This window comes from Pseudonaja textilis, chromosome 2 (genome assembly GCF_049901715.1).
Source record: "Pseudonaja textilis isolate UNSWEBS1 chromosome 2, rPseTex1.2, whole genome shotgun sequence".
NCBI lineage: Eukaryota > Metazoa > Chordata > Lepidosauria > Squamata > Elapidae > Pseudonaja > Pseudonaja textilis.
The window spans coordinates 63,903,774-63,918,352 of NC_141991.1; the positions used below are offsets into that span (position 1 = coordinate 63,903,774).

Consider the following 14,579-nt stretch of genomic DNA (forward strand, 5'->3'; position numbering starts at 1 on the left):
ATGAGTATATAATTGGAGCCACAAACAGGACAGGACCATGTATACCTGTCAGACTCCTATTTTCTTCCCTAAGGACAATGGTTGTTTGTCTCCCATCCTCAAATATTGGAATACAATTCCAGTCAACCACATCAAGCAACAATATATAAATGACAAGATTGTGAACCATTTGCCCAGATGATTCTTCCAGTACTCTATGTAGTATTATTTTGAATCTTGGGATATTTTTTTTCCAACTACTTCCTGTACATTTAGGTTTGTTCTTTGTTACAAAAGATTTTTTGTGCCACTCATGGCTGCCTCCAGACAATTAATGAAGATGTTATTGAGCCTGGAACTTAGCCATTAACCTGGTTTTCCTGCATCAATAATCATGTGACTTCGGTTTGCTTTGGAGAAACATCTGAATAAAACACTTGCAAAAATCCTTTATCTCAAAGGTTATCTTCAGAACATGCTGCATCTGGAGGACATAGTCCAAGGCTAATTCTACAAGCAAAGCCCACCTTAGGTATACTCCAAATGCCACAATCAAGTTCCAGTTATTTGGTTATATATTATTCTTAATCCAGTTTATGCTGAGCCACTAATTCTATCATTACAGAAAAATAAAGGCTGTCGAAATTTCTTTCAAGATTTATTTTCAGTAATCTCCTTGTCCTAGTTTTGGCATAAGAGTATTGCTGCCCTTTAACAATTTCAATTGGTTTCTCCCTTCTCCATGATTTTGGTAGGTTTAGTATCTTAGACTGGCAGGACAGTACTGCCCAAGGATCTATTGTATCCCTAGCTTGGAAATTAATTCTAGGTTAGACTTTATATTTAATTCCTAATTGGCTCTCACTGAAAACAAATCACTGCTTTTTGAAAAATAATGGTTTCCTGAATAAAACCTAAAGCCATCACTGTATGTAACATAATGCTTGGCACCCAACATAACGCTTAATGATTGAGGCCAACTTCAAGTGTAACTAGAAGCATAAATGGGGAAAATGGAAGACATTATCATTTGGGCAGAAATCAAAATATAAAATGGATAATATTTTTACTTTAATATTTTCTTATTGACTAATGTACAGACTAGAAGAAAAAGATCCATATATATTTGGCATAGAATCCTCCATATAGTAGGCTACTGAAAACTTCGGGCCATTTAATATATTGGACTTTTAAGCATTAAAATATGTTTTCCTTGTTCAAAGCAAAAGTTGTGAATGGAACAAGTATTGCCACCATGAATAATTAGTAAGGCACAATTACCCCAAATATTTTTTTGTTTATTGTAAAAGTACTATAATTGGAAATGTATACAAATAGAGCCTTATAGGATAACCCAACTCTATTGTGTAATGTATGAAATAAGTTGTTCACTATCTACAAAAAATTAACATGTTTAATGTACGCTGTGCTTGAAAATTGACAGTAAATTGTAGTTGGTTTGCATGAAAGTGCCAGAACTCCTGTTTGGGCTGTAGTCACTATTCAAAATAATAAAGCTGTTTCATGCATAGTAGAGACAATAAAGGTCATTACCAGACCATTTTGACACATTTTTCCTAAAAGCTTCAAACAATTTTTAGTTGCATTTTGAGCTCTCTTTTTTTTTTTTTCTATCACATTTTGAGTTAGCATCTGCCACTTATTTTCATGGTTCTTGATCTTTGGAAGAAAAAAAAAGTATAGACCAGAGCTGAAAGACTTAGACCCAGGATCAAAGGGACCATCCCTTACTGATTTGGACGACAACAAATAGATAGGGTTTCTGAGCACTGGTTTGTTTAAGAAAGGGACATATTGGGTGGGGAAATGATGAAATAATCATACCGTGATGCAGTCTTCCTCTTTTGTACATGCATCCCAATGTTTTCATTGTCCACAAAGACATAATGGGTAGAACTTAAGTATAGTATATAAAATCATACATTGCAATGTCCTACCTGTCAATGAATACTTCAGCTTCAACCATAACAACACAAGAGCACACAATAGATACAAACTCAAGGTAAACTGCACCAAACTTGATTGCAGGAAATGCGACTTCAGCAACAGAGTGGTCAGTGTCTGGAATACTCTACCTGACTCTGTGGTTTCTTCCCCAAACCCCAAAAACTTTAACCTTAGACTGTCTACTATTGACCTCACCCCTTTCCTAAGAGGTCTGTAGGGGGCGTGCACCAATGTGCACTACCGTCTCTGTCCTATTGTTTCTTTTTATTTTTCGTATATGTATCCATTTCATGTATTCATAACTATGTTTATAATTATACCTGTTATCTTGTAAGTGATTGACAAATCAAATCAATCAATCAATAAACTTACGTTGGGATTTCGCAATATATGTTTTATCATTCTGATGAAATCTCAGCTTGTTGTGCACCTCTCTGCTCCACTTGAAAACTTCCCTGAAATTCCACAGTCCTATCATGTTCTGCTCTTAGGAGTCTTTTGTTCCACTGAGGCGGAAAAGAGGAGTGCTATCTCCGCCTCCGTAGAGACATGTGCAGCAGGCAATGATGTTTGCTTCCTTCTGTGTATAGAATTGTTCTTGGTGTGGAGGAATAAGAGAAGATTGCTTCCCACCTCCTTTTGCATTTAAAGAGGCTAGAGTTAGTGGGATTATATGAAGCTAGAGATGCGCAAATCTCTGCAAGGAACAAACTTGATTCATGACCTCACAATAGACCAGTGTTTAAGCCACCTAGGTGTTTCAGAAGTACAGGGACTATTAGGACTACAAGAATTCCCAGATAGCATGGCTAATAGCCATGTTGGTTAGGAATTCTACAGATTACCAATACATCTAGAGCAGGGGTATCAAACACGATTTCATTGAGGGCCACATCAGGGTGGTATCTGACCTTGGGCCAGGGTGGGCGTGGCCAGCTTGACCTCATTCATGTCAGGGTTGCCTGCGGCAGCCCGAACACTCTGCCTGCAAAAACAGGCTCCCGATCTCCGTTTCGGGCTGAGACAGCCTCCTGCAATGCTCTGCCAGAGAAAATGAAGCTAGCACGGTCCACACGTGGCCCTCCCGAGCTCCATTTTCACTGGCAAAGGCACCGCAGGACAGTCCTTTGCTGTTTCCAGGGTGACCCCATGGGCCTGATCTAAGTACCCCGCAAGTCGGATCCAGCTCCCAGGCCTTGAGTTTGATACCCCTGATCTAGAGAATATTAAGATGAGGAAGGCTACTCTAGACCAGTGCAGTGTAATATAATTTCTAACAATGATCCATGCTGTCCTTTTTTTAATGCTGCCCTGAACTTGCTCTTTAGAAAAATCCATGTAATAGCAAGCAGGCATTCTTCTAACATTAGCTCCTCCCTTTTGGAAGTTCCAGTGACTTTAATGACTTTCCCCATCTTATATACAGGTAGTCTTTGGCTTATGACCACAACCGAGACCAGTATTGCAGTCATAAGTCATTCTGATTGTGAATTGAGGCACCACGTAATTGGACCCACCTTTTTTTTTTTTTACCATTTTTATGCAGAAGTTAAGCGAATCATAGAGTTGTAAGTCTGAATCCACCCTCCCAAATGAAACTGATGAAAAACATTGCAAATCCTGGTCCTGTGACTGCGGAACACTACAACCAGCTTTAAATGTAAGACAATTGCCAAGCACCCAAAATGCAGTCGCATGGCCACCGGGGGGGGGCAGGGGGGGCGGGGAGAGCGCAATATTTCATGTCAGCCGGAAGTGCTTTTCAGGCTGTACAAATAGTCCACAACCTACAGTCACCATTGAGTCCAAACTTCGTGTTGCTGAGAAATTTGTTAAGTGAATTTTGCCCCATTTTACAACTTTTCTTTGTTAAATTAGTAACATGGTTGTTAAGTGAATCTGGTTTCCTCACTGACTTTGCTTGTCAGAAGGTTGTAAAAGGGGATCACAAAGACCCCAGGACCCTGCAATCATCATAGCTGTGAGTCAGTTGTCAAGCCAAATGAAAACTACAACCATGCCGCAATGGTCACAAGTGTGAAAAATGCTTTTTTATAAATATTGTCTAAGTGATACAAAGCACCAAGTTCTGTGGATTTTCAAGGCATGGCAAACAGTTGTGTCCCCTTCCATTCTTTTTCAGTTTTATAATGCATAGGACATTATCCAGGGGTTTTTCTTAAAAAAAAACCAACCTACCAATAAACTTAGAAGTGGGAGCATTTTTTAAACTGATTTCACCATAAACCTCCCTCCCTCAAATTGTACCGTGGGACTTTGGTTTCAGTGGGATTTTAAATTAAACCTCAGCCTGATTTCTCATGAAATCATTTGCAGGAAAAAAATAATATAGAACCTTGTGGTACTTAGAACGCTACCAGGTGATTTATCCGTCTATTTATTCCTCTTTTCATTCATGAATTCATGGCACATTACATATTCATCCTTCCTTCTGTTTCTCCCCACAACCGCCCTGTAAGGAAGGTTGCGTTGACAGATAGTGATTGGCCCAAAGTCACCTCCTGCTCCTGGTCCTCAACCATCTCATCATTTTGGCTATGTAGGACAATTAGTGTGGAAATGACCAAGCTGGAGAAGAATGTCTTAAAATATTTAGACCAATCTTTTTTTTTTTTCAGCTCTTAATACAGCTTGCACCATAAGATAGCAATAAAACTTGCGATAATATAAAGAAAATTCAAATATAGTTGTGAATCACCCACACCTATTTCAGGGTAGCTATATCTGGGAACATAACCTTTTGCTCTGAGAAAGCTGGCATTGCTGGCAATCATTCTATTTTTGTTAAGAGAAATGCAAAATGTGTGTCTGTGTGGTGTGTGGTGTGTGTGTGTGAGAGAGAGAGAGAGAGAGAAAGCACACATAAATGATATATATCTCAGCAATCAACTTAAACTGATCTGCCAATATCCTCTTTTATGATTCATGCATAATTAGTTCACTGAGATTTTTCTTAATGGCAACCAAATACAAGACTTTTTTTAATGCTATTTTATATATTACCATTGTTATTTATAGCAAGTTTGCTTGCAGTGATCAAAGTCGGAAGTGGACTGTGCTGTGATGGGAAATGCACACATTTCTCTTTCTATCTAGTAGGTGAATCTGCTGGCTTCATTCCCATGCTCTCTGGCTCTCAATATTTGCTGCATGAGTCACACTTGATGACAAATACATGAGCCGCATCTCTGAACCCTGTTTCCAACGATCCTTTCTTTGTGCAAAATTCAGCATGTTGTTAGTCAGAGCAGCTGTAGTATGCTTTGCGCTATACAAATCAGTTGCAAATTAACTCTTTGAAAACATCGTGGCTCCAAGCCAGAACACTTACCCCAAACAATGTGATTTTATACCAGCAGGCATCCTGTTGAACGTGTGCATTCATCTCTTGAAGACCTGTGGCAGTGATGAATTAGACTCATAAAAAGCAGTTTCTTGCCCTGAACTTCCAAAAGAGATCAATGCATTTGTCCTATTTTCTACCAAGTTCCCTACCCTGTTCTTAACATGGAGGTGTTTTTTTTTTTCTCCCTTCAACTGAGGGATAAACCAGAGGTTGCATTTTAGTCCCAGTTAATTCAGCATGAGTATTTGCAGGATAATAAGCTAGGAGTGACATGTTTCTTTTCAAGCACAACAGATTTCACAATCTCCAAAATAGCATGTATAAAGCATATTAAAAAATCTGTTTCACGAAGGTAAATTTTAAAAATGGTATTCTTTCACAAGATAATGAAGTTATATATTACTTGATTCTAAAAGGGGGCAGAGGACCTATAATGGCATTCATTACTGGTATAAGAACAAAAATGAAGGAAGATAGTGCCTAGATTGCAGTATCTAAGTTAGTTATTTACATTTACAAAGTGATTATATGGGGTTTTGTAAAATTTTATTGATACAACGTGCCTACTCCTGTTTCTTTATCAGATATTTATTTATTTACATAGCTGCACATCTCACTCATGTAACTTTGGGAGGCTTACAATAAAACCATCTAATGCAAAAAGTAAAAACACATATCAATCATTAAAAACCACCATTAACACAGCCGGGAAATAGGCTCAGGGTCCCAGACTTAAGCACAAAATCAAGTTTTCAAAGTCTTGCAATAATACTGTGTAAGGGAAGGCTGTTCCATGTGATATCAAATAGCATTTAGCCAAGCACTTTATTGTTGTAAAATTTAAGTTGTTGTTTTAATATATTGATTTTTTTTTCTTTTACTCCTTGTTATTTTCCCAAGTGGTTGCATTAAGTGCTTCCTATTGTATTTTGTGATGGAAATCCCCTTAGTCAAAATACAAGTTTTGTAATTAATAAATTCATAAGTCAGCCCCTCAAGAACCTTTGCACAAAAACTTCCCTCCTTCTCGGCCTTTTTAAAATGTCTCCCAGTTGTCATTGTAGCAGTTTTAAAAAAACATCAAAAGTTTTTTTTTCTCAAACACATCAATTCATTGGCTGTATATTGATGGAACTTGATGGTATATTGATGGCCCATGTATTGAGATTTCCAAGTCTTTCCTTTTTCCCTCAATGGGAAAGGGTTAGAATAAGTACACACTAGCTTTATAATGAGGCAGTAGACAGCTTTGTAAAACTGATATACAAAATAAACTCATTTCACAGTATATACTAGGAATGTAAGTTTCTTTGGCTAACTGAATTTTCAGAGCATCTCAATTCTGTTTGTTTTGGCTCTGAACTGTTGATATTCAAACTTATTCTCACTCAAAAACTGTCTAGTAATTACTGCAGAGTTGACATTCATACACTGTAGACATATTTGAAAAGCTGTTGGCTTTCTTTTTCACTAGATTTCCTAGCAGAATATTGAGTTAACTCTCTTTACTGTTCATTGCTAAACTGGTTTAAATAATCACCATTTCCTACCCAATTGCCATAAGCTGGAAGCTTGGCACGGCAATCCTTCTAGTGAATTTGTTTTTAAAAATGATTTTCAGTGAAAGAGAAATTGTGAAAGGAACAAAAATTGCTTACATTGCTGTTTAACTGTCTGGGCTCTATCTTAAGTTCTGTTGCTACAGCAAATGCACAGAAACTGCTTTCTCAAAAGAGAGCAAGAATCAAGAGAAAAACAAGAGTCCAAAGACTTTAAAAGGACAGGCTGGGGCAGTTTCGACTAAAAGGTAACTGCACTTCAATAAGACAAGTCATCACTTAGCAGCATCCTGGATTCACTGATGTGAGTTGGATGAAAGACATGCAATTGTTTTGCAGCTGAGACACATTTCTTTCTATTTTTTTTAGGCAGCCAGACAATCCAAGAGTTGTACAGGGTAGATAGTGATGCAATCCAAGAGCAGGCAGAATTTTTCACACCCACACACACATATTTTGGGGTTGTTGTTGTTTTCCTTCCCAGGTAAATCAGAAAATTGAGATGATCAGAAATTGCACTGATATTTTTTGTATTGTTGCTGCCGTAAATTTTGGCATGATGAACTTAGAATACTTTAGAAGCTGTCTATCTATGGGCTACAGATCACCCACCCTGAGGAATACTGGGGGGAAAACACAGCATTTCACCAATGAGAGAGAAGCAGAAGGAGAACAGCCTGTGACTTTTACTAAGCTTGTCCCAGCTGTCCAGAGGATTCCAACAGTTTGCAGGTCCCAGGAATGATATTAGATGCCTCTTCTCTTAACAAAGACACCTTGACATAATTTCTGAAGGGAGATATTCCCATCCAGTCAGTCAGAGTCAGCACCTAGCCCTCACTCTCCTTCTTGTCAATATAGTGGCACATAGTTTGATCTATCTAGACTTTCCCTCCAGAAGCACATCCCTTTCTGTTCCAACCAAGAACTAGTTAATAATACCCAACATTTATTTTATTTCAGAGTCCTCTGGAAATATTAATTCTCCCAGATTTCAATGAAGCACAATGATTTCTACTCACATTCCCAATGTTTGTCTGATTTGCTGTCCACCCTGAACTTTCTCCGCAGTTCAGCTTCCCTGTGATTCTTGGTGCATTTTCAGCAATATATTTGATGCTAGTTGTCATCTTCTGCCAACATTTCTCTATTTGATATCCTCCAATTCTTTTCTAGAGTTGAAGTTTCCACTTGAGAAATCTCCAAAACAGAAGAATTTGAAGAAAATAAATATTTCCTGTTGTGTGTGAGAGAGATCAGTGGAATTTAAACTCAAGATCCTCAGAACTTGACCCTTCTTATCTTAAAGCACATTTCTGTTAGCAGAATTAAGTAGTTCCATTTTTAAAGCAACAATTTGATTCCATTTCACTTATACGGCAGTCCTGGGTTGACAGTTCTTTGTTCAATGAAATGGGTGGATTGACTCAGTGATGCAAATCAATGCTTCTCAGAGATCCTTTATCTTTTTTTAATGAACCAGATCTGCAAACCGATCAGCGATAACAATTCATCATGTTCAATTATGATGTGAAATTGATGCAGAGGCAAACTAGATCAATATATTAGCTAAACATTCTCAACACTGCACCAAAATACTCTGGAATATAAAGCTGAATTTGACTGCATTTCCCCCAGTTTTCAGATGCTTTTTATTTGTAGTAGCTTAGATGGGGCAAGCAGCAACATAAACACTGCACCTAATAACATTTATTTTTCTCAGATCTCACTCTCCAAAGAATGTTTAAAACTATAAATGTGATAGTCTTATATTACTTTCATAATAATGATGCAAAGTAGGTTGCAAAATCACCTGATTATATACACTTGAGTGCCACCCAGAGTTGCCAGATGAGATGGACAGCTATATATATTTGATTAATAAATAAATACTGCACTGATACAGATTTCTCTGATTCAGGATGACTTCTCTTAAGTTCCAACATTAGCTCAACAGATTCTGGGCTATGAGAACACTATTGTCATTTGGGCGATTCCTTAGCATACTTTCAAGAAATGTTTCTTTTTAATGATTTCACCAGAAAAATATATATATTAGCCAAAGGACTTTAAATATTGTTACGTTATTGGATCAATATTTTGTGTATTCAAGTTTCTGCCTAGTCAGGGAGCAGTGAGAATCTGATGACAATTTCTTTTAGAATTATAAGATCTGGTTTGTGCATATCCAAACCACCAATATACAAATCAAAATCACATTTAAGTTTGGCTAAACCATTTAAACTGTGTTTCACCTGTGTCTTTGGCTCTTTTTTATTCTTTTCCAGTGTTTATTGTATTTCATTATTTTATATAAATTATCTGGTTTTTGTTTAGAAAAATAGCTCATAAATATTTAGAAGACTGGTCGAATGAATGAAGTTGCCATTAATTTGTAATAAGGAAAGAAATATGCAATGGTAATGTAATAAGAAAGTATATATAGAAACATGATAAGGAAATATAAATGATGTCTTGATGTTGACATAATGATGTATATAATTTTATTTTATGTTTTAAAATTTGAAAACTGAATAAAGTTAATGAAAAAAAGAAATTGTCAGGATTCCAAGTAATAGACCTATATCAAGCAAAACTTCGAGGCAGGTAGATTTTTCAAAGAATAGCTTTATTGGATATTTCATATTGGCACAGATCTGGTGAAAACCATCTCTGAAGATTCCCGTGGTTTTCACCTAATTAAAAGTAAAAGTTTGTCACTTTCTCAAAACAATCAGTCACATGGTCCAATCATAGTGCTGTCTCATTGCCTGGAGACATCACTCCGCCTTCCTCTGACCAGGTGTGAGAACGTCCTTGGTTCCCAAGAGAAAGTATTTTGTTTTGACTGCAAAATCCTAGCTATCTAAAATCCCCCCTTCCCTATCCCTCAGCTCCAGCGTGGCAACACTGAAGCTGTCAAGATGGCTTCAGTCAGGTCAGCTTTAGGGTTGACAGAAATGGCATGATAGGTTGGGTAGGTGTAAACTCAAACCGGGGTCTAACCACTCAGTTGTCAGTTATTCATTTTAGAAGGTTAAAGTTAGTAGACTAGTAAACTGCAAAGTTGTCCACATATAGCATGCTACTATATGGCTTACAGGAGGGTCCCTCCTCCATGAGGAAGTCTTCTGCAAAGACCTTGCTATCGAGCCTTCTCAGTGATGGCTCCCTCTCCTCTGATACCTCAGGTATTTGGACCATTGCCTCTGTATTAAGCTTTCAAAGAGCCATGGAAACTGAGCCATGAAAAGCAATTGGGAATGAGAAGGAAGGTCTTAGTACTGTGGAGTCAGGGAATACTGGCTGGATGTTATTAGTTGTTGGTGTTTGATTTTTTTTTCCTATTGCATTACCCCTGCTGTCTATTTGGCTATTGTAAGCCAATCAGAGTCTTTAGATTAGAGTGGCATATAAACTGCAGTAAGTAGGTATGTGAATAAATAATTTTGAATTTTGAAAGCCAAAGCTAACATTTGGATTGGGCCTGGTATTTGAATTAGAACAATATATTCTGACTCATTTAGCCATAATTAATACCTAAGTAAACGTTAGAATATTTTCAAGTTGGCTTTAATAAAGTCCACGCAAAATGCAGCACGACAGTTCCATCTGTGTTATTATATTGTACTGCTATTATTACATACTGTCTAAAGTATTTGTATTATAGAGTGATATCCAAATGTAGTGAATAAATAACTAATACAGGTAGTCCTCAACATGCAACCACAACTGATAGCAGAATTTCCATTGCTAAGCAAGGCACTTGTTAAGTGAGGTACACCTGATTTTATAGCCTTTATTGCTTTGGTTGTTTGGCAAATCACTGCAGTTGTTAAGTGATTCATCCAGTCATTAAGCAAATCCTGTTCTCCACATTGATTTTGTTTGTCGGAAGTTGGGTGAGAAGGTGACAAATGGCAATCATATGACCCTAGGACACTGCAACCATTGTAAATACATGTGAGGTCCCAAATGCCTATTTTGGCAACATGACATTGGGGAGGCTGCAATGGTCATAAGTACAAGGATCTGTTGTAAGTCACTTTTTTCAGTGCTGTTATGACTTCAGTCACTAAAAGAATGGTTCTAAATCAAAGACTACCTGTAATGGGAAAGCAGTGATGCCATACTACTAATCCATAACTGACTGTCCTCAGCAGTGTTAAATAGAAGTTAAAAGTTGGAGGCAAGGCAGAAACACCATGACACCCTGTAATCTGAAGAACTGGAATGTCATAAAATCATTAATGTAAGATTTTCCTTCCAACTATAACCAGAGATAGCATAATATTGTGTCTCCTAAGTCCAGTTCAATGGATCCAATCATGTTGAATGAATCATAGCAAAAGACCTCAATGATTTAATTGTTGTGCTTTCTCTTAAGGAATGTTGGCAATGGCATCTACTCAAATTTCCAAGGCTCCCTTCACCCCCGATTCTATCCTGAACGCTGATTATCATGAAGTTATATAATTAATTTCTTCTAAAAATGATATAGATTTAAAATCCACCCACCCTTCAACTCATTTCAATATCTTTGCTCAGAAAAAGTAGAAACAGAGCAGTAATTTCCCTTGATCATATAAACAAAATAGGGAGAATGGGGTGAATGGGACCATCTCGTTAAGGGAAGCAGAAGCAACCCATTTCCAAGGATCGCTGATGAATTTTGATGTCTATTATCCTTTCCCCAGACAATGATCCCCAAAGGACTAATGGAAGATTTTAGTCCTTAGAGTAGTTTGATGCATAGTGTAGCCCATCTGCAATAATCTCTGGGTCTGTTAAAATTATGGCATTCATTAGTGAAGGCTGACTAGCTTTATTCATGTAAAGAAAATCAAATTAAAGGGGTCTTTGAAGTTCTACCTTTTGATCTGTTCCAAAACAGCCTGCTCATCATCAGCTCCAGAAGACAATATTGAGTGGATATGAAGACGCCATTGGAATAGTCTTCCCAACAACATTGGATACAACATTCTAAGTTCTGCATAACTTCAGAGCACCTGTTTGAATGTTCCCTTTAGGTTTTATTTTGGTTGAGAGATATACAACCCACGGGACTTCCAATTGCTGCCCTTCATGTATAACCCTCAAAATCCCCCCACCCACCCCGATTGGGCTGCCAAAATTCAGCATCAAACTGCAAGGCAGGTTGTTTTTATTGATTTTTAGAAACGGGAGATAAATAAAAATGTTAAGCTTTACACAGACTTTTACATATCTTGATATTTTTTTTAATGTTCTAACCTCTTTTTCTGAAAAGGTTTAAAAGGAGTCCAATTTCCATTTTCCAAAATGACCTTTTCTGGTAATGTTACTATGTTACTGCTGGCCATAGTAAAGTCACTTACTCTATAAAGTCACTCTCCTTCCGTGTAACATTTTTACGTCTGAAACAATAAATATGCTTTCTAAATCGAATCACCAACCTGAGATTCGGTATTTTTAAAATCATCTTTATAACATTTTTAAATAGAATGCTTTTAGGTGCACTTTTTTATTATGCAATTTAGAAATTAGTTTTATGGAAAGAAAGATAAACCTATCTCTTCCACATAAGAGATGGAAGATGATATGACATGTTCTTGGTAATCTCCCATATCTTTCTCCATCATTTTCTTTATCATTAAATACCTTCTAAGAAAAGAAAACCAGAATAGCTGCATAACATCTTTTGACTGGGAATACAAAAGTGTCTATCTGAAGTGATGGTCCCAGTTCAGGGACCAATTTCCTGTTATCTTGGGAGCACTTTGAATTCCTAATTCAGAACTTGGCAAAGTAGAACACTAGCTGAGTTTTTAATTTTGTGTAGCATATGTCACTTTGCATTTACCAACATTTAATTTCATCTGCCATTTCATTGCCCTTTCTTCCGACAGTGTGAAATCCTTCTGTAAATCTTTTCAGTCTGCTTTATACTGTGTTGAATAATTTAGCACCATTTGAAAATTTAGTCATTTTGTTATTCATTCCTTTTTTCAGCTCATTCATGATTTAAAAAGCAAATATCACATTAATGTGGTGATTCTTCATTCCTGAAATGGGGATTGGTCATTTGCGTCTGCCATATTTGATAGAATTCTTGTTACATTTGACATCCAGAAAACAATCTTGTTCCTTTATCTGATACCATTAGCTTGTCAAAGGAAGGTATTCCTTTTTTTAAAGTTAAAGCAAGATTTGGATACAGTTTTATGAAGCTTTGATTCGATAAAACATGACATGAAAGTTCCATCAGCTGCTCTTGATATCAATTTTTGTTTAAAACTAGTCTGCAGTTGGAGGATATCAATTACGGCAGGGCTCCCCAACTCCTGGTCTATAGATCAGCACTGGGACTGGGCCACAGCACGCCAGCAACCAGGCCACGCAAACAAGTGAAGCCCCATCTGCGTGATGCAGGTAGCACCTAAAACCATGCCCCCTCTGGTTCTCAGAAAACCCTTTCTACACCAAACTGGTTCCTGGTGCCCAAAAGGTTGGGGGCCACTGAATTACAGCATATAGAAGGAGTTAACCTTTAACTTTAATTACAGCATATAGAAGGAGTTAATAACTTTCTCAGTGCAGTCCCACAATGGCTATTTTAGCAAGGCAGCACAACAGCATAATAGATTATTTAGATATGTGATTTGCATTATGGAATTGACAAATTAAATATTTCAAACCTGATCTATTTCCTTCCAATGCCTTCTTTCTTGTTGAAGGGTGGCACCCTCCCCCCCCCCCAATTCCAATCAATACCATGTTGTCTTCTCTATTTTTATCTTCATTATAATAAGTGGATCAAACACATGACATCATATAGAAGAGATTTCAGTTTTCTTCTCTCATACAAAAAGTTGAATCAAATGACAATCACTACTACATTCATAATATATGGAATGTATCACTATACATTCCATATATTATGGAATGGATGCAATTCTGTTTCTCTGAATTACAGCTAGCTAGAAATAATTAGTATAAAGGGGAATGGATCCATTTAGCTTCATGAGCCACTAATCTTACTAAATTAGTTGTTAACATAATTTCTTCAGGACTATTGATTTCAATGGGTCCCCAAAGCTCTCAGCTTTAGCTAGGCAGTACTCAGTAGACGTTGACCAGTTAATTTTAACAGTTTATGGGTTTTGTAGGAATGATAGACTTTTGCCATGTGCACTTATCATTTATCTGGTGGGTTTTTTTTTAATAGTGAGAGTTGGATACCAAAACAACAGCAAATACTCAAAGTGGAACTTTTTGTTTGTTTATTTATTTGTCTGCTGTTATTCAAAGGGTATAGATCTCAGTATGATCCCTTTTCATTTTTTTCCTAGCGCAAAAAAAACATGGAAAAGAAAGTGAAAGGGTTGGGGACTCAGACAGACAAGATGATAAAAGTCCCAAGGCCCCTTATGTAATGTCCCCAAAACTGAACAAAATAATCACAGCTCTTGTGTGTCCAAATAGCTTACAAAACAAAGATTGGGTCCCCAAATGGATCAGGTTTGGCTAGGGGCTGCAGAAAGAAAAAATAATCTAGCCCCCACCCCATGTGACAAAAGTTGTGTGCAGCGTGTCCTATGAAGATGGGAAAAGCAAGATGGAGTTTGAAAATGGGAGAGGCAGCAACGTGTAATGTTCCTGATTGCTCTGCTCAAAGACCCCACCCTTATCCCTCTCTATCACAGCAGACTGTTAAAAGGTTGAAA

At 37.3% G+C, this 14,579-nt stretch overlaps 1 protein-coding gene across 1 annotated transcript in view; it reads left to right on the forward strand.

Moving 5' to 3' along the window:
* Positions 1 to 14,579, forward strand: part of CAMKV (CaM kinase like vesicle associated) — a 59,295-nt gene that overhangs the window by 11,898 nt on the left and 32,818 nt on the right. The window lies entirely within an intron of this gene.